Genomic DNA, 19684 nt, shown 5'->3' with positions numbered 1-19684 from the left:
GACCAGCTGTCCTGTTCACTAGCCAATTGGTCATATTTTATATATATTTTAATAAATAATTTTCTAGCTTACCGCTAGGTGTTGTCCATATGTGTTGTTAGCGTTTAGTATGTTAGTTTGTTCGTGTTGGTTATGTTTTTTGCCTATAGATATAAGTTAGGTCCGGAAATAATTGGACACTGATACAAGTTTTGTTATTTTGGCTGTGTACCAAAATAAATTCAAGTTACAGTTAAATAATGAATATGGGCTTAAAGTGCAGTCTATCAGCTTTAATGTGAGGGTATTCACATCCAAATTGGAGGAAGGGTTTAGGAATTACATCTCTTTAATATGTAGCCCCCTCTTTTTCAAGGGACCAAAAGTAATTGGACAATTGACTCAAAAGCTGATTTGTGGACATGTGTGGGCTATTCCTTCATTATTTCATCATCAAATAAGCAGGTAAAAGGTCTGGAGTTGATTCCAGGTGTGGCATTCGCATTTGGAAGCTGTTGCTGTGAATCAACAACATGCGGTCAAAGAAGCTCTCAATGTAAGTGAAACAGGGCATCCTTAAGCTGCAAAAAAAAAGAAAATCCATCAGAGAGATAGCAGGAACATTATGAGTGGCCAAATCAACATTGTGGTACATTCTGAGAAAAAAAAAGAACGCAATGGTGAGCTCTGCAACACAAAAAGGCCTGGACGTCCACGGAAGACAACAGTGGTGGATGATCATAGGATCCTTTCCATGGTAAAGAAAAACCCCTTCACAACATCCAGCCAAGTGAAGAGTGAAGAACACTCTACAGGACGTACCACATCCACCACCAGTTTAAGTTCTTTCAAATCTAAGACTGTCTCACATTTTAACCTGGTCTGTAACTGTTTCATACGCTCATAATATATATTTTCTTTAACTGTGCACGCAATGTCTTGTATATAATGTATACCCTGTTCATTTATGTAACTGTACTTGTAACCATGTATTATTTGTTTTACTCTGTGCCCAGGACATACTTGAAAACGAGAGGTAATTCTCAATGTATTACTTCCTGGTAAAATATTTTATAAATAAATACATATCATTATCCAAGTCTACCATAAAGAGAAGACTTCCCGAGAGCAAATACAGAGGGTTCACCACAAGGTGCAAACCATTCATAAGCCTCAAGAATAGAAAGGCCAGATTAGACTTTGCCAAACAATATCTAAAAAAAGCCAGCCCAGTTCTGGAACAGCATTCTTTGAACAGATGAAACTAAGATCAATCTGTACGAGAATGATTGGAAGAAAAAAGTATGGAGAAGGCTTGGAACGGCTCATGATCCGAAGCATACCACAACATCTGTAAAACACAGTGGAGACAGTGTGATGGCATGGGCATGCATGGCTTACAATGGCAGTGGGTCACTAGTGTTTATTGATGATGTGACAGAAGACAGAAGCAGCCGGATGAATTCTGAAGTGTAAAGGGATATATTGTCTCCTCAGATTCAGCCAAATTCAGCGAAGTTGATTGGATGGCGCTTCCATTTACAGATGGACAATGACCCAAAACATACTGCGAAAGCAACCCAGGAGTTTTTTTTAAGTCAAAGAAGTGGAATATTCTGCAATGGGCGAGTCAATCACCTGATCTCAACCCGATCGAGCATGCATTTCACTTGCTGAAGACAAAACTTAAGGCAGAAAGGCCTACGAACAAACAGCAACTGAAGACAGCTGCTGTAAAGGCCTGGCAAAGCATCACAAAGGAGGATACCCAGCGTTTGGTGATGTCCATGCGTTCTAGACTTCAAGCAGTCATTGCCTGCAAAGGATTCTCGACAAAGTATTAAAAACGAACATTTTATTTATGATTGTGTTAATTTGTCCAATTACATTTGAGCCCCTGAAATAAGGGGACGGTGTATGAAAATGTTTGCAATTCCTAAATGTTTCATACAATATTTTTGTTCAACCCCTTGAATTAAAGCTGAAAGTCTGCACTTCTATTGCATATCAGTTGTCTCATTTCAAATCCATTGTGGTGGCGTACAGAGCCAAAATTATGAAAATTGTGTCAGTGTCCAATAATTTCCGGACCTAACTGTATGCTATGATATCTCTCTTTCTCTTTTACATGCTATGAGACTGTACGTGTGGCTTCATTGAAGATCACTGGACCATCTAACTGGATATTATATATGGTCAGAGTATCACTGTTACTTATTGAGTATTGCTTTAGGCGCCGGGTTTATTTGTTTTATGTACTGTATCTGGCTAGTATTAGTCAGTATTCTTTTGGCAGCCTGGTCCATATTTATGGGTTTTATTTTGTGTCACATATCACTGTATATTGGCAAACACTAAGTAGTTTTTAAGATTTAGTGCTATTATCACTAACTTTTGATTGCATGTCCTTCTTATACAGTATATGTTACATATGGGCTGTCAGTCTCTGCTCCATTCATATTCTGCCTTAAACTATCAGACTGAGGTGGACAGAGCTGGGAAATGTCAAAACAAATAGAGGCTGCAGAGTGGAAGAGCTCATTCCCAGATCTCTATTCCGTTGCACCACCGGGGAAACACAGATGTTGAGTGTGTCACAATCAGACGCGTTATAAGATTTCATCTCCGCTGCAGGAGAGCGTAAGATGCTTACAAAATGCTTAGTCAGGCTGAAGGTTAAAATGCATGTGCAATATATTGGTACAGAGATACAGGCATTTTGTAATCCCTTCGTAGACCTGGGATCCTCTTCCTCCTGTCAGCACCCACAATATACAGAAGTAGATATATTTTCTGGTGTGCTAATGCAATTACATTCATACAGTACAGCACAACCTTACAGCAGCAATGCTACACCCCCCCCTCTTCTTTTCTTTCTTTTGTTCTTATTTGTATATGTAAAGCATGTGACAATGTATAATCCTACATTCTTACCTACTGTAAGATGGCAATCGTTTGGTGCTCCTGTTATAACTCTGTTAACATCCTCATTGTGGGCCTAATTAACTGGCAATCATTCAGTTCCAATCAATCCTTCAGTCAGTGTAACGCAGCGGCTACAATGTATCCGAATATTACTAAGGTAACATGGACTATTGTTACAGTTCAAACTGCTGGGAACATTGGCAACAAATTATCACAAACCGAAACTGTTGCACAGATCTTGCACTGCTTGGGGAGGTGTGCTAAAGCCTGCAATAGAAATCAAAGGATGCAAAATGGCATTAAGGGTTGAGGGGAAAAAAACAGTCACTACAGTAATACTATAGAACTTATTTATTAAAAAAAAACATACAGTATATTTTTTCACATCTTTTTTTGCTTTAATCATTAAAAAGGGCTTCTAATGACAAAGTTACTTTAGTTATTATTGCGTTCATCATAAACCAGTGGATATACAGACAGACAGACATGAGGTAAAAATACACATGAAAGAAAGCTGAAAGGGAGATAGAGAATAGTTCCTTCTGCTACATTTGTCTTCCCTGCTCTAGTGTGACTGAACACAGTTGAAACTTTCTCCATGTGTTCTAATGGACTATACTTAGCATTGTAGCTGAAACTGTGAAATAACAAACAGGCTGATGGCTTTACAAGTGATAGCGAAAACAAATTAAGAAGATAAATGTTACAATATCCCCGTGAAGGGCTGTGAGACGTTCGCTGCTTGTGCTATAATGCAAATGTCAAGCTTGTCAGCTGCTAACTTCTGTGTTGTGAATATATGGTGTTGCTACACTGCCGTTTTGACTGGAGTTCTCCGTTTATGCAATATACTTAACAACGAAAGGTCAAGCACATCATTCAGCGCATCCCCTGCTAGACTATTTACACAAACATGAAGATAAGGACTTTGCCCCATCTGTATAAAGTAGCCCTCAGATATTTGGTGTTATCACGGGATGGGGAGTAGCCCTACACCCCCGCCCATTACAATGAGTCTTTACAATGTCTCAGCCGGCCAGCATAGCGGAATGCAAGGGCATTCTACGCTGGTTAGCAGGTAATGTATGCCCAAAAAAGGAATCACAGTACGGTATAAGCTCACTAGGAGCTAACATTGCATCAAATTGGACTATGAGGGGGAATCCATCCACTCTTCCTGGTAATCCCAGACTCACACATGGAGGCAGTCCCACTTCAAAGACTAGTGTGTAATTCCTGGAGCCACTGAGACCTATGCAAATGCTGAAGACACAGGATTCCCTCAAACACAGCTGGCACACAAAGGGTTACTAATACAAAATATTCTAATCTATCTTGGTGGCTCATCACAGAGCACAGTCTGCAATCAGCCAGGCAATTGGAGTGGGAAGATGGTCAGCGCAAAGTCGTGGAACTCAAGATGATGATGGAGAAAAAATAAAATAAAATAAAACACAGTATTAGTGCATACATCAACGTGTGAGGGGGGAAGGGGGGGGAGGATGGGAGGGGAGGGGTATAAGTGAATGCCACTAAATATACAGCAAATGAAACATAAGCAATTAGTTTCAGTGACTCACACGGGCTTGTGTGAGACTTCACCCTCAACGATGGATGAGGTGGGTAAGTACAGACTCCTGAAGCGGAGTGACAATAGACAAAAGACTCACACGGCCTAATGTGAGCCAGTTCCCTCAGTGGGTGATGTCAGCCTGCTCAGGTGATGTGGATACGTCTCGGTATTCTACCCCCAGTGGGTGTGGTGTATGAGTGGCTCCTCTCCCAGGCGCCCGTAGACCAAAGGATGGGCAAAGTCTGAGTTAGTGGCTATAAAAGTCTTTATTGATAACAGTTTAAAACATGAAACATGAAAAACAATGAACACACTCACACGAATGGCAACTCTTGCTGCCCAGCATCAGCCTTGTGGTCATCCAGCAAGACCTCTTCCTCCGTTTGTGTTCTCACTGACGCGTCCGGCAGTGGAACCGGAAGGGAGGATCTGCACCGGATGTCCTGCGGTCGGCTGGGTCCCTCTCTCAATGAGCTCCGGCAGGGAACAACGCGTTTCGCAGTAAGCTTCGTCATGTTCCATATTTAATAATTCTTAGGCGTCTAAGTATTTTTTAGCCACATATTCTAGGGAGCGCCCCAGTTCCACATCCAATCAGCCAGGCAAGCAAGCTATTAAACTACAGGTTTAATAGGGAGGGCACAGTACAGAAAAAGGAATACAATACAATCAATGGGTTAATAAAGAGGAAGCAAACAAACAACCTCGCACTTACATGTACTGTAGACTTTACGACGGTTAGTCCATGGAGAGCGGAAGAGTAGCTCATAAATCGGAGTAGTTCATCAAGATGGGTCCCATCAAGGTTTAAAGCTGCAGTTAAAGCAATATCCTACGTGATGTTTTAAAAAAAAAAAAATCAGTTCTGTACTATGAGAAAATACAGTATTTGCAGCACTTAAAAAAATAAAAATGTTAAAGACATTTTAATGTATTCTAATGTAACAAGCATTTTTGTTCCTATAGCAACCATTTACGAAGTCACACACCCCCCTTCCCCTTCTGAAACAGCATCACCTTTTTGAGCCCTGCCCTTTCTAGCAGTGAACCAATTGAATCTCGTGCCTGCCTCGTCACATGATCTTCCTCACAGAACGTTGACTGTCAGTGCAGCAGAAGAGGACCTAGGATGCATTTAGTGATCCCCCCGCCGAATCTTCAGCAAATGATTACAGGAGAATGGATCGATCAGCAACTTAGCTAATCACTTGTCAGTGTGTAGATTGTATTGATGCACATATTAAATTATTATTTAATTTTTTTTAAAGATGACAGCTTGAACTGCAGCTTTAACACACAACAATTTGGATGGTGCTGTGTTCTCCAGATTAAGTCTGAAGGTTTCTGTATGTGCAGGCATTTTTAAATATCCCGCACCCATACAGAAAATATGAAATGTGGTTTTGCCCAATCAGAGCGGCCGGATCATATCTGGACAAATCAAACCTTTATTTAAGCAGGTTGATTGGTCCAATCAAATTTGGGGAGAGAACCAGATTGTCTAAACATTAAATTGCCCAAGGTGAGGAAATTGGGTGGGGTTTAAGCCACTAGCCAATAAGAAGGCAGGGGATGGGGCCCAGCCAACCAATCCACTGAACAAAGACTGAGCTGCTTTGACCAATCCGGGACCAAGATTTGCCCGGGAAGTGGGCCAAAAGTCCCCACTTCGCAGGCGCGCTAGTGTAAGTTCACAGAAGAGCACCAATTTCTCCCCTCTCTGAGCAACAAATGGCCAACAAAGGCCAAGCTTGCCACCCCTGCCTCCCCCCCTCACTCCCACCTGCACTTCTGCTGCCGCTATGGAGAGTGGGGACCACTGGAGGATTGAAGAGGATGGCATGGCACAGAGGCAGGCGGTAGGAACCAGCTACCAGAGAGGGACAGTGGTATCCCAATGTTAATATTCATTGGAAGTAGATTTCCCTATGGAGAATGTATGAAGTGAAAAATGAAAAGTGAGGTTCTGCTTATTTATGAAGTAAACCGGGGTGATGCTTCATTGAAATGGTCTGACTAATGAACAATGGACAATGATTTGCTCTCCACAAAATGGTATCTAAGCTGCCAAAGACCTGCCATTCCACTCAGTAATAACATCACAACTCAGCTGCTGACAGAAGGGCAAGGAGTTCTCTGCCTGATGTCTGGGCCAGTATCTTCGGAATATCTCTTATAAATACTGTGGCTTTTATTAACCGGCCAGTGGCTCATAAAGTGAAATCATTTTCAAGGTATTTTTTACTGGCGTAATATATATGAGGAATTGAAACGTCAACTATTGCTTTATGAGCATGGGAAGGAAGCACATAAGTCAGTCTCTGTGTGCTGTGTTTCCTAGTGATGCTCTCTTGAGACAAACAGGGAAAGATGGACTTCTTAGGTTCCTAGGATCAAAGTAGATTCAATCTAAGCCTATAAATTCTGCTCCAGCTCATCAAGTTATTATAGTGCCGTATAAATAAAATGTAAATCCCCAGCTTTGTGAATATTTAATGCATATTATCTGAATAGTAATATCAACGTGTATGTCTTGGATACATTCAAGAAGATGTAAAAAGCAGTCCAACAATAATCTTATTTTTATTTTATTTATGCTTTTATTTAGTAGAATCTGGGGGTTGAGATACAGAGTTAGGTATTACCAAATAAAAGCCATCGTCTCTGAAGATGTATTGTATGAACAAACATCGTTGTTGTTTTTTCATATTACATGTTATGTCCATTGGTTTTGAATGTATGAAAAGCAAAGATCCAAAAAATAATTTGTGGCTACAACAAAATGTTCAAAGAACCACAACATCGCTGAATCTTATGTCTCAGATTCCAACAAAAAAAACAGTTTTTTTCTTTGTGGCTCTGTTGGTTTTAGAGCAGTTTTTTACTTAAGTAAAATTTGCTGAACTACATTCATGGATGATTTCCGGTAGACCTTAATGCTAGTGACCCAACCACCGGCCTGTCAGGGTTAGTAGTATCCCGAAGACAACGATCCTTATGAGAAAATGTCTTGCATAAGCTGGAGAAGGATGCAGATCAATGTAAATGAATGAAGAGGAACTCTTCTCTCGAATGAGGAATAACACTTCACAGCAAATTGAATAGGTCCCAATGAGAGGTAAATGCTGCAATATGTTGTATTACTGTGGGTGGTGCAGGATGGTTGAAGGTTAGTTAACTGACCAAGATACTGATACAGCCAAATCCATCAGCATTTCACTGAACTCCTGAGCATAGCCAGGACTTGCCCAGTGTTTGGGCACCTAGCAAAGTCAGTAGAGCAGCTAAGAGCGCAACTCCCGGGCAAGCTTCTCCCATTCCACCCTGTCCTTGGAATCTCAGATCACTTACCAGGTATTGCTGTGAGGAGGATGGAGAGTGGACAATCGCAGGCAGCCAACCAATAACTGCCTAGCTCAGGAATGTTCTGACAGTTCTGCAATAGCAGACAGGGCAGGACTGAACAAACGCAGTAATAGAAAGATATATGAAGAGCAATTTGATATATATTATTTTTTTTAACATATATATATATATATATATATATATATATAAAATAAAAAATGAATAGACAATACTGTTCTGTGGCTAACTAAATGCTTTTATTTGTGCGAGCTTCCGAGATCTCGAAAGCTCGCACAAATAAAAGCATTTAGTTAGCCACAGAACGGTATTGTCTATTCATTTTTGATTATTAAAGCTCGGCTAACACGGTACTGATACCTCTACATATATTATATATATATATATATATATATATATATATATATATATATATATATACATACATTTATATTTTTATTAAAATATAATGTAATGTTTTATTCTTCCGAATTTCTGTCCAATATTTGAGTGCCAATAATCAGACATTAACGAAGTTATGGTGGGTAGCAAAAGTGACAAACCCCTCCTCTATACAGTGTACAGCAATTTAAAATCCCACTTGAGGTGCATTTGCACGTCTCAGACTGTTCTGCAACTCTGTCTTTCCCCATTATCGCTTATCAAACAACCCTTCCACTGCAGCCAGGGATTCTGGGTAATGGCATGCAAATGAGCACCGTGTGTCGCTCTTTACTTCTTATCCATTTTAACATGGTCCCCTATGAGCGTATGCCTGCTGCATTACTCAGCTCAATAGTAGAATTCACAGATCAGGTACCCATGTTGGTCCTTGATAGATACAAAAGCATTATACCTGTAGGTTGTACAACTTTTCAATAGATCAACAACAGATGTTTTCATTAGAGAAATTACAATATAAAGAGTTTTTAACACATTTACAAACAAGACTGTCTGTTCTAAACTAGTGTAGTTCAATATTAGAAATATGCAACATATATGAATTACAAATAACTATTATCTTATTATCTTATTTTTAACTCAGGCAAAAAATGATATATTTGTTTTTTCCTCACAATTTGCATAATGCTCAAATCCTTCTGTCTTAGTGATCACTGGATGATCTGGTGGTTTTATCTATAAAGCTGAGTTTTGTTGTATACCCAAGGCAGAGACTGGTAGACACTCTATAAAGAAATATTCTGTCAATTATATTTAAGACAAACTGCATGGTACAACAGTATTTCATTTTATTGTCTTACTAAAATGATTTAGATTTTAGTATTTTGTAAAAACCTAAGTATGAAGCTCCATCATCCTTTATTGGTCCAGGAGAAAAGTGGATATTTTGCTGAATTTGCCGGTTGAAATGACACAAATATTATTTCTGGATGTAGCCTTTGATGTTTCATGACCTTAAGGTCTCTTCCTCTGAATCCAACACACCCGAGACACTTTTGTTCTTCAAATCTTGTGCATAAAACATTTATCTGAATAATTTTCATATAACAAATACAAACTGGAGCCTCAAAAAAGTCCAATAAATGCAAATATAAGGTAATATAAAACCTTGTTAGAGAAGTCCGATCTGGAACATCCGGATCCACGTGAATAATCCACGGAGAAGTTTCCTCAGGACACGTGGGATTAAACACAAGGGACAATCACATTGTGTACTGCTGCATAAACAACATAACAACAACAACTAAGACAAGATTAACACACCAACAAACAGTAATTAATCAAAACACTGCTGAAATAATCTGTGAAGCTAATTTCTTGAAATATAAAAGAGACAATGTGTGTCTAAAAAAACATGAGTTGCGTTACTCACAACAAATAGGAATTAAAAACCTAAACCCCTAAGGAAGTGACACAATCATGAAACGCGTAGGGTGAGAGGTTACAGCTGAACGAGAGAGACGCGTGAGCAGCCCTTCAGGCACTGTGAAAACAGCCCAGCAGCTCTAAGTGGAATTGTCCCCCGACACCTGCTCCTGCACTTGAGCTCGGTACACAGAGCGCACACGCGGCATCGGATCGCCTACACAGACGTCCCCCTGCAGCAGAGGAGCCACTAGCAGTCATCTGCCACTGTATGGATGCGCCTTTTTAATTCCTATTTGTTGTGAGTAGGATTCTGTTTTTTGTTACCCGGATCAGCAGCACTGATAAATTAGCTTAACTAATTATTTCAGCAGTGTTTTCATTTTTTACTGTTTGTTGGTGTGGTAGTCTTGTCTTGTCTTAGTTGTTTGTTGTTATGTTGTTTATGCAGCAGTACACACTGTGATTGTCTCAGTGGATTATTCAAGTGGATCCGGGTGTTCCAGATTGGACTTCTCTAACAAGGTTTTATATTACCTTAACACACATTCCCAGTTAGCTCAAACTCCAACACCCACCACATCATATATATAAATATATGTATGTCAAAGGAGTGCTACTGAGCATGGCAAATGTATAAAAGACAGGAGTGCCCAATGATACATCCAATTGACAAAACATATACTGTATGGTAATAAGTTTAAAGTTTAAATACTTCAATAATAATATTTTCTTGGTTATTTAGTTAAACCCTTTGGCCAAAGCGTCATAAAGCTGTACCAACGTCAAGGCATAACCAAATTTGCAGGTCCTAACATTAAACTGTGAACCTTTCCTTTTACCTCTGTATGGGGGGAAACAACCACAGTGAGTCCTGTGCATTCAGCAAAATGCTAGAACCAACTGGCAACAGTTGTTTGGAGGTAAGTGTCCCCTCCTCCCAGAGCTCACCCCTCTCCACCTTTTTAACTTGGGAGGTTCTAGCATTTTGCATGAATGGACAGGATTCACTGTCCAGCACTTTCCTTTTTGTTGAATAATTTTCATATCGATCCAATCAAAGATATCACTACCTGAATAACTACCCTATCATTTGTGCAGCACCCAGCAATTTAGTTCCATTTTCACTTGAATAACACTATAGATTTTCTGTCACAACTGATCTGTAGACAACACAGAATTCCACATTACAAACTATGCTTAGCAAAGATGTAAATTCTATGTACATTTTTCTATGGCATTCAAAGGAGCAAAACAGCCATGTTGAGAACGTTACTACCCACAGTACATGCAGAGTTTCCCAATGATGCAGTACTTAGTTAGACAGCCTACCCTTAGCACCTTTCTTGTGCAATAGTAGACACTCTGTGCATATAAATAAAGTGTTCCTATTCCCATTAGCAATTTACACACACCTGCTGTATAATTCAGTTGTGATGATTAGCAGTTATTAGCAAAGTGGCAGGTCTCTAACATACCGGGGCTATGTATAAAGCATTGCTTTGTGTGTATTGTGTTCAAAATTCACACCTAGAACCATTAGCGGCACATGTTGATATAACAATTCATGTTCTTACATGTTTTCCTATTCTTTGTGTTAGCCCCCTCCCCTCCCCCCTTCCCTGGCTTCGAAGAGTATCCCATCTGGTAGTTCCAGAATATATAGATTTGGTCAATATCTCGGGCCAAAATAGATGGTGCCGGGTTGGATGAAAGTAGGAATAGAAATGGGCACCAGGAATTTTTCCAAAATAGAAGCGTGTTTATTGAACACAGTCCAGAAACACCTCATACAGTATATATCAACAAAGATGATGGGGATACAAAAGATCGTGGCAAAATAGAAGCTCTAGAGATTCATCGTCTAGTGTAGGGGTTCTCAACTACAATCCTCACCACCCCCCCACAACAGGTCAGGTTATAAGGATACCTCCTGTGATGAAGCAAGGCCTGATTGAGCCACCTGTGCTGAAACTGGGATATCCTGAAAACCTGACCTGTTGGAGGCCTTGAGGACCGGAGTTGAGAACCACTTCTCTAGTAGGTTATGCTCCTATCCAGAGGAGGTACTTATTTTGGTTACCCGTAACAAAGGATATAGGCGAAGTATCTTGCATGAAGTCGGCAATGCACTTGGAACCTTCCAGTTTGGCCGGTCCGACATATGCTCAGGTTACAGTATGGGCAACCCAATGTGAACAATGTTGCATACCTCTTCCTTATACATGAACATCCTGATCCTCTCTACAGGCACTTTTGTGAACAGTACAAAACAAACAGATACTGTACAAAGGGCACCAATCAATAGAATACAAAGGGATGTATTACATGCAAATACGTGATTTATAAATGACAAATAGATAAATAAAAATACAACCCCTTTTCAGGCTCTGAGGTGCTTCTCCACGGGGAAGACAATCCAGAAGGACTTATGCAAATACAGATACAAAAAGACAGAGTGAGGAAGAATTGCACTGTGATAGAGGTCTAAAATGAACAAGCATTATTGTTAGAACAGTCATTTTTGGAAAAAAAAAACTATAATGCGGAAGAACTGAAGATAGCAAAGGAGAAATTAGGTTGCCTGAATAGAGATGATAGTCTAAATAAAGATAAATCAGTATCTGTTAAACAAGATAGACATGAGAATTGTATCCCCATTATTACACAGTATAATAGCGCAGCATACCAGATAAAACATATGTCTCAGCATTGGGCAATGCTTAAGAAAGATGAAGTCTTTAAAGATTTTTGGCAGATCGCCCACCAGAGCACCCATTCTTAAAATTAAATTAGCACCTACTATTAAGCAAAAATTACAGATGCTGTCACAGAGGGGAACTTTCTGGATCTTAAAAATTAGACACACTCCAACCTATAGATTTAAATGTAGATATAGATATTAACTCTTTTATTATTTAACATCTGATGTGATATCTACATAGAGCGGAACCCCGTTATAACGCGGTGCTTGGTGTCCACATAATGTGACTGCGTTATAATGCGATCGCAAAAAAAATGGCTGCCACGATCAGGGGTTCCTCGTCCCTGAGCTCTCCTCCCCCCCGAGAAGCCCCTCTCCCCAGCCCAGCACAGAGCTCTCCACCCGCTCCCCACCCCCCCTCGGATGCAGCCACTCTCCCTAGCTCAGCACTGAGCTCTCCCCACCTCGGATGCAGCCCCTCTCCCTGGCCCAGCACTGAGCTCTCCCCTCCGGGGGCAGCCTCTCTCCCCCACCCAGCGCTCACTCTCAGCACACACTGTCTGTGCTGACGACGACTCCGGTCTGGCCCCGATCACATGACCCCGTGACATCATCCTGGTACAGGGAGCCGACTGGGACAAACCTATCCAAATTGCCAAACGCGTTTCTTTTAGTGTGTGTGTGTGTGTGTGTATGTGTGTCTGTTGCCAATAAAAAAAACCCTGCTGACATTGTTCGCGCGGTGCCACTTGATGAGTTGGGTCGCGTCTTCAGCCTGCATGGCGGTGCCGAGGGAAGAAAGGTAGGAGATTTTCGGGAGCCAAGCTCAGGCCGCATTATAAGCGGATCCGCGTTTTAGTGGATAGGGCTATAACGGGGTTGAGCTGTATGTATTTATAGTTTTCTTATGTGTCTATCTGATCATTTTTCTCCTTTCCATTTCTCTGATTTTTCCTTCAGGCCTTAGAGATTGTTTGATGCCTTTTTATTACATGTTATTGTATGCATACTTACGTTGTCTTTCATATTTTGATATATTTCATTCATTTCTGTATCTACAAATTATATCTGAGATGTTTGTATAATAATTTTGCAGATACATTTGTTTTTAATATGTTTTTATTTTTATTTTATTGGTCCATATAAGCACATTTTTTAACAATGTGGAATACAATTAACCATTTATCATGAAATTGGGTAACCTTCTATTACACTCTGGCTCTGTTTCCTTTGTGTAAAACCTCCCTTTCTTGATTATACATGGATGTGAGACTTTGTTACTGTATCCATTCTATACTATTACATTTATTGATGGGAATCCCTGTGTGTTACTTTGTATGTGGTTTTGCTGATATTTCACTGTGGAGCTTTGGCGGTAGAGGCTGTTCTGTTTGTTTAATATAAAGTTTTGTAAATTGTATCTGTGAATGTGGTCACGAAACGGCAAACTATTTAAATCTGACGCAGAAACATACTGAACCTCTGAGGAAGCAGTGTTGCTGTGAAACGCGTAGGACTGGATTTCGCTACTGCTGTGACCCCTTCTGTGTTTACTGAGATGTCCGTTTGTTGCTCTCCTTTGCTCTGTGGAGGCTAGTGTTGCTGGCATAGAACTTTCTGCCATTGTTTCAGACGGAACACCGGCGGAGGTCGGACGCGGCGTCCGCGCTGTGACTCTGGGTGATTTCAATATCTGCTTTTTACTTGTAGCATGTGAGTTTGATACTTTATATTTACTCCTTTTAATTGTTATTAAAGAAAAATTTGCAATATGAATATTTGTTCTCTCTCTATAAACGTATTGCAGAGACTATCTGACATACCCACAAGTGCAAAGACACCTTGGACATCTATCTGACCTCAATGGACATAGGATATCCTTTCCTTTCCAAGCTTGAGGCTTGATGTGTAATCACCAAGATTTAACTGCTGATTGCCCAGTTTGAGTGCAATACATGCTTATTGTATCCAACTAACCTGTGAGTGCATCTATTACCTTTCTACCTGAGAAAACGCACTGTTTCACACAGAATTGCAGTATTTGTGTTTTTCCTTTACCCCGCATGTGGTTCCTGGGAGTCGCGCTCCGTCTTTTTGCATCTACTTTTGTGATCAGAGTACTTTACTAAACTTTAAAATAATAAAGGTGAGGGGGGCGTGCCGATGACGTCGACCGGAGCAGTCGGGTAAAGGGAGAGCTCCGGAGACCCGCTCGCATAACCGACATTAAAAAGCACTTTTCGTCCGGCGAAAATATCCCCAAAGTGCCCCTCTCAACCCCTAAATATACAGGCATGTCAAAAAAGGCGAGAAACCAGTCTGCTCAGGGGATTACCAAGTATTTTACTCCCGCAAAGCAGAGCTCTGACGCGGGAGCTAAAAACCAAGATGGCGGATCCCCGCCCAGCGCACGAGGCCACAAGCAGGTACCGCCTGACTCCGAGAGTCCCGGCGAAAGCCTTCCCCTGGACGGGGGAATTACAAAAGCCTTCCTCGAGGAGCTCCATGCCAAACTATATAGATCCCTCCAAGCTGATCTTAAAGACGCGGTGTCTGAGATTAAGCAAGATATACAAGGCCTTCAAGAGAGGACTACAACGTTGGAGGGCAGACTCGAAGAGGCCCTGGAACACCAATCAGATGCAGACGAGGAGATAATCCGTCTGGGAAACGAAATCCACTCACTAGAGGACCAGGAGAACCGGGATCGCCGCCAGAATGTAAGAATCCGCGGCATCCCGGAAGCGGTCCTGCCCGGTCACCTAAAAGAATATTTAACGGATTTGTTTACCTCAATCTGTGGAGACCTGGACCAGCGAGATCTAGAGATTGACAGAACCCATCGAGCGCTGGGGCCACGGTCTGATGATACGAACCGCCAACGCGATGTGATTATCAGGCTTCACAGCTACTCTACCAAGGAAACACTCATTGGAGCTTGAAGAGAGCGTGACACCATTCTGTTCCACGAGGAGCCACTCCAGGTCTATAATGATCTATCAAAACTGACCGTCAACCGCCGGAAAGAATTGCGCCCTCTCACTCTGCTCTTGCGAGAGAAGGGCATTAAATATAAGTGGGGGTTTCCCTTCAAGCTCATCATAAATAATAAAGGGAATTTCCTCACGATTCATTACCCCGAGGACAAGGTACAGCTGGCGAAAGCCCTCGGCCTCACCCTACTGTTGCCCCGAGCTCCTGATCCAACCCGGAACTGGGCCAGTGATATGGAAGACCCACCAGTAAGAGCCTCAGAGAGATTGGCGGGGCAGAGGCAATCTGCCCACCTGGGGACGCGGACAATCCCCCACTCCAGGACATCGGAGACACGTGGGGCCTCATCTTGCCTAGAGGTGCCCTCGCACTGCCCGCAGAGGATGACGCTGATGATGTTCTTTAGCACTGTCCACCTCCGTCTGACGGAATCGCGCAACTCTACACGGGACTAACCGCTGCAGACGACCAGATACTGCGAGTCCCTACCATGAGGGGTGCCCAGGCAGCCGACGTGTTGCAGACTACACCCTGCTCCCCTCCCTTCCCCTCGGCTGAGGGGAAGCTGGCGTTTCTACCCTCGAGATGCAGAGAAACAGCTACTATGTTTCCCGAGATCTATCGTACTAAGGACTAATCCCGACGCGGAGAAGGACAGTCCCCAGGGCACTTGGGATGCTGATTAATGCACCCCATGAATGCTCGAAGATGACGCCTAATCGACAGGGTCTGTAGTGGGGAGTTATGAATAAGTTCAATTAGCATAGAATCCGTTAAGTTATTTTGAGTTATTAGACTATATCTGGTTATGTAGATTTTAGATTGTTGTCCTAGTGAAACAGAGTTACACTGATGATATCCCCTTCCCTCCCCCCCCCCCACCCCACACCCCCCTCCCCGTCCATACCCCTCTCCCCCTCCCTTATCCCCCCTCCCACTCCCTTTACCCCCCTCCATCTCCCTTTACCCTCCTCCCTCTAGAATAATTAGAGCACTGAATAGTTATGTAGCACGCTATGTATGAGAGATTAGGGAACCCGGGGATGGTGTGTTTACTTAAGAAAGGTCCAAAAGTGCACTGAGAACACCTTAACTGCAAGGTAACATAACAATGTAGGCAGCGAAAGAAATGTATGTGCAGAAAAATAGTGTCCCAGATTCCCCTCCCCCTCCCCAATCCCTCCCCCATCTCCTACCTCTCCTCACCTCCCCCCCCCCCCCACCACCCCTCCCTCTCCCTCCGCTCACCTAAGGGAGCACACCCCAGCAACGGTCTGATGGGAGCACACAGCTTCGGTGCAAGCTCTCCACTTGAACCTGAGAAGCCATAAACACGGTGCAACAAGGCTCCTTAGCCCAGCTATGAGCGAGCGAATCCCGCTATGGCTTTAAATGTTCAAAAAAAAAGAAAGGGGGAGACATCCCCCCCACAGCCTTCACCCCCCCCCCCATAGCCCCTCTCCCCAACCTCCCACCCCATTCCCCCTCCCCTTTCCCTCCCCCCCTAGGTTTAAGACCGAATACCGGGTCGGGACACTGAAAAGTTATCCAGCATGTTCAGTGCAGGAGGCCAGGGAGCCCTCAAATTGACATACACGAAATAAATGAAAACAACCTTGTGCAATGCATGCAATGCCTGAAATGTATGTTTATAAACAATGTACCCCAGATCCTATACCTTCCCCCCCCCCTCCCTCTCTCCCCCCCCCCCACCCTCCCTCTCTCCCCTCCCCCCATCTCCCCCTCCTCTTCCCCCTCCATCTTCCTACGATTTCTCCCTGCTGAAACATGACGCATCCGTAGGAGCCCCAAACCAGGATCATAGTATACCTTATACGGGCTTTACAGAGGTTAAAGGGAATACTCAAGGTGGAGTGTAACAGAACACCCACCATCTCAAAATAACACAGGTTCTAGCCCAACAGTATCGCCTCCCAGAGGTGGGACAACACAGAGATATAACCCAGAATGACTCACTGCTGCCCCCCCCCTCCCCCAAGTTTCCCCCTCTACCCTGCACCCCCCCTACTCCTTCCCACCTGCCCCCCCCTTCCATACCCTTCCCTCCAACTCATCCCCCTCATCCCCAGGGCCCCTCACTCCACCCCCCCCCTTGATTAACTACCTGTGCCCCCCCAGGTGGGAATACCGCAAATTTAAACCTGGACCCAGTCCCCCAGACAGGAAGAGAAACATGACCAGGAGTTTGAATACCCTATACGTCCTCCCCCCCAGTCCTCTCCCTTGACAACCCCAACAACCATGGTCGCCATGATGAAAATGAACCGGATGAAAACAAGGATACCCAAAGGGTCTCCACCTCCCCCGAACCTGCCGGAGGTCGTCACCGGTCCTACCCCCCAAGGGTCTTAAACCCTACTTGCCGGCCTTTAGCCAAGTCCGGACTTTAACCTTTTAGACCTTAACAGGGTCGACTTTCTCTATCTTTCTATCCCCGCTGTCACTATCCCAGTGGGCCCCCTCCCACCCACCCTGGCTGACCGCTTTTAGCCCTAGATTGGCAAAAGAGCACACTGATTCTTGCTACCCAACAGTAACGCCTTATATAAATTTAAACCCAACTGCCCCTAGTGAGAAGGGAGAGGTCTTACACTCCAATAAGAAACTCAGATAATATGGCTCATCAAGGGACAATTAAAATTGTCTCCTTGAACGTAAAGGGCCTGCATAATAACATGAAAAGGAGACTTGCTCTCCAGGAGATAAAAAAGTCGGGCGGTGACATTGTTTTCCTTCAGGAGACGCATTTCACATCTCAAGATCCACCCAAAACATTTCAAAACGCATATCCGATGAGCTACTTCTCATCATTTAGTAGTAAACGTCGGGGAGTTGCTATTGTGATTCGTCAGGGCACCCCATTTAATCTAACAAAAATAAAGACGGATCCAGAGGGAAGATTTATTGTAGTCTATGGCTCACTCTCGGGCTCGGCAATCGCACTAATTAACCTTTATGCCCCAAATGAGGTCCAGGGTAGGAAGAGAGCGATGGTTTCAGGAACACCCCAGAATAAAGAATAAAAAATTATGGTGCAATAAAATAACACAAAATTGGTGTGTATGAGTCTTGGCTCTGTATAAATGCCTACTTACAGCAGGTAAGTGTTAAACCAGCATAGATCAGGACAACAGGTAAGTGTTAATCAGGACAGCAGGTGAGTATTTGCCCAGCAGTAACAAGGACTCGCACAGATGATGGTACAGGAGAAATCCCCCTCAAGTCGGTGTTCATAGAAAACAAGGAGAGACCATAGTGTAGATCGAAGGTATAAAAATGTATAAGTTAAAAACTTATAGGAAATGTACTCACAATAAGTACATAGGACATGTACACATAGGATTTTACTTGAGGCAGTAGAGTGCAGTAGAGTGCAGTTGTGTCAGTCTCCTACCTGGAGCTGTTTTAATGTAGTGTCTTAGTCTCCTGGCTCTATTTATGCAGACGGCATTAGCCTGATAAATACAACAACAGACAGTGAGTCTGCCTGCTATATACAACACATGATATATATACAATCCGAGCCTTATGCTGGGTAACTCTATGTCAATGGCACTGTGAGTTCCAGCCTAACTATACTGAGGGTATTGTGGATTGATTGTGTCTGTGTCAGCGTCACTTCTCAAGCATATGCACTTAATACAACCATAGGTGTTCGCTGCTATATATATTATTGCAGGATTGCTGAGTCTTTGACCAGTTAAAGGCTCACTGAGTAGGACACGGTTACCTACAGTCTGCATCTATACTCCAGAGGGGTTAACACCCTGACTTTCAGCATCCACTGTCCTGTCAAACCCAGGAATATTGCATTTGGGTTTGTACAATCATACATCTATTTGACAGGGTTGCACGCTATTGAATATTTAATTCATTTTTTAAAGACATATAGTACATTACGTTTGGTAATACATGTTTTAAGTAAATTTATTAAAAGTTAGATTTTATTATATGTAGGTGTGCAGTTAGTGAATTCTTTAGGGGACTCATTCATTTTGTGTTCCCCTTCCCCCTCTTTTTGCATAATTAGTATTTTCTTTGATATAGGATGAATTTTTAAAATACGACTTAGTAGGTGATTGGTAAGAACCTTTATGATAATTATCACTATTCCCTTCTTGTTTAAATCTCTCTGACTGGTAGTTACTTTTCTTTTTCTTCCAATCCCTTTGTTCTCCTCTTAGATAATCTCCTTCATCTCTCAAAAATTTATTAGATTTGTTAGTATACAATTCATTCTCAAGTTTATCAATTTTTCTTTTCAAATCACGATCTTTAATCTTAAATTCAGCAGTATCTTCTAGATGTGCTAACTTTTC

The sequence above is a fragment of the Ascaphus truei genome, chromosome 7 (genome assembly GCF_040206685.1).
Source record: "Ascaphus truei isolate aAscTru1 chromosome 7, aAscTru1.hap1, whole genome shotgun sequence".
Lineage (NCBI taxonomy): Eukaryota > Metazoa > Chordata > Amphibia > Anura > Ascaphidae > Ascaphus > Ascaphus truei.
This window is presented reverse-complemented; position numbering follows the sequence as displayed.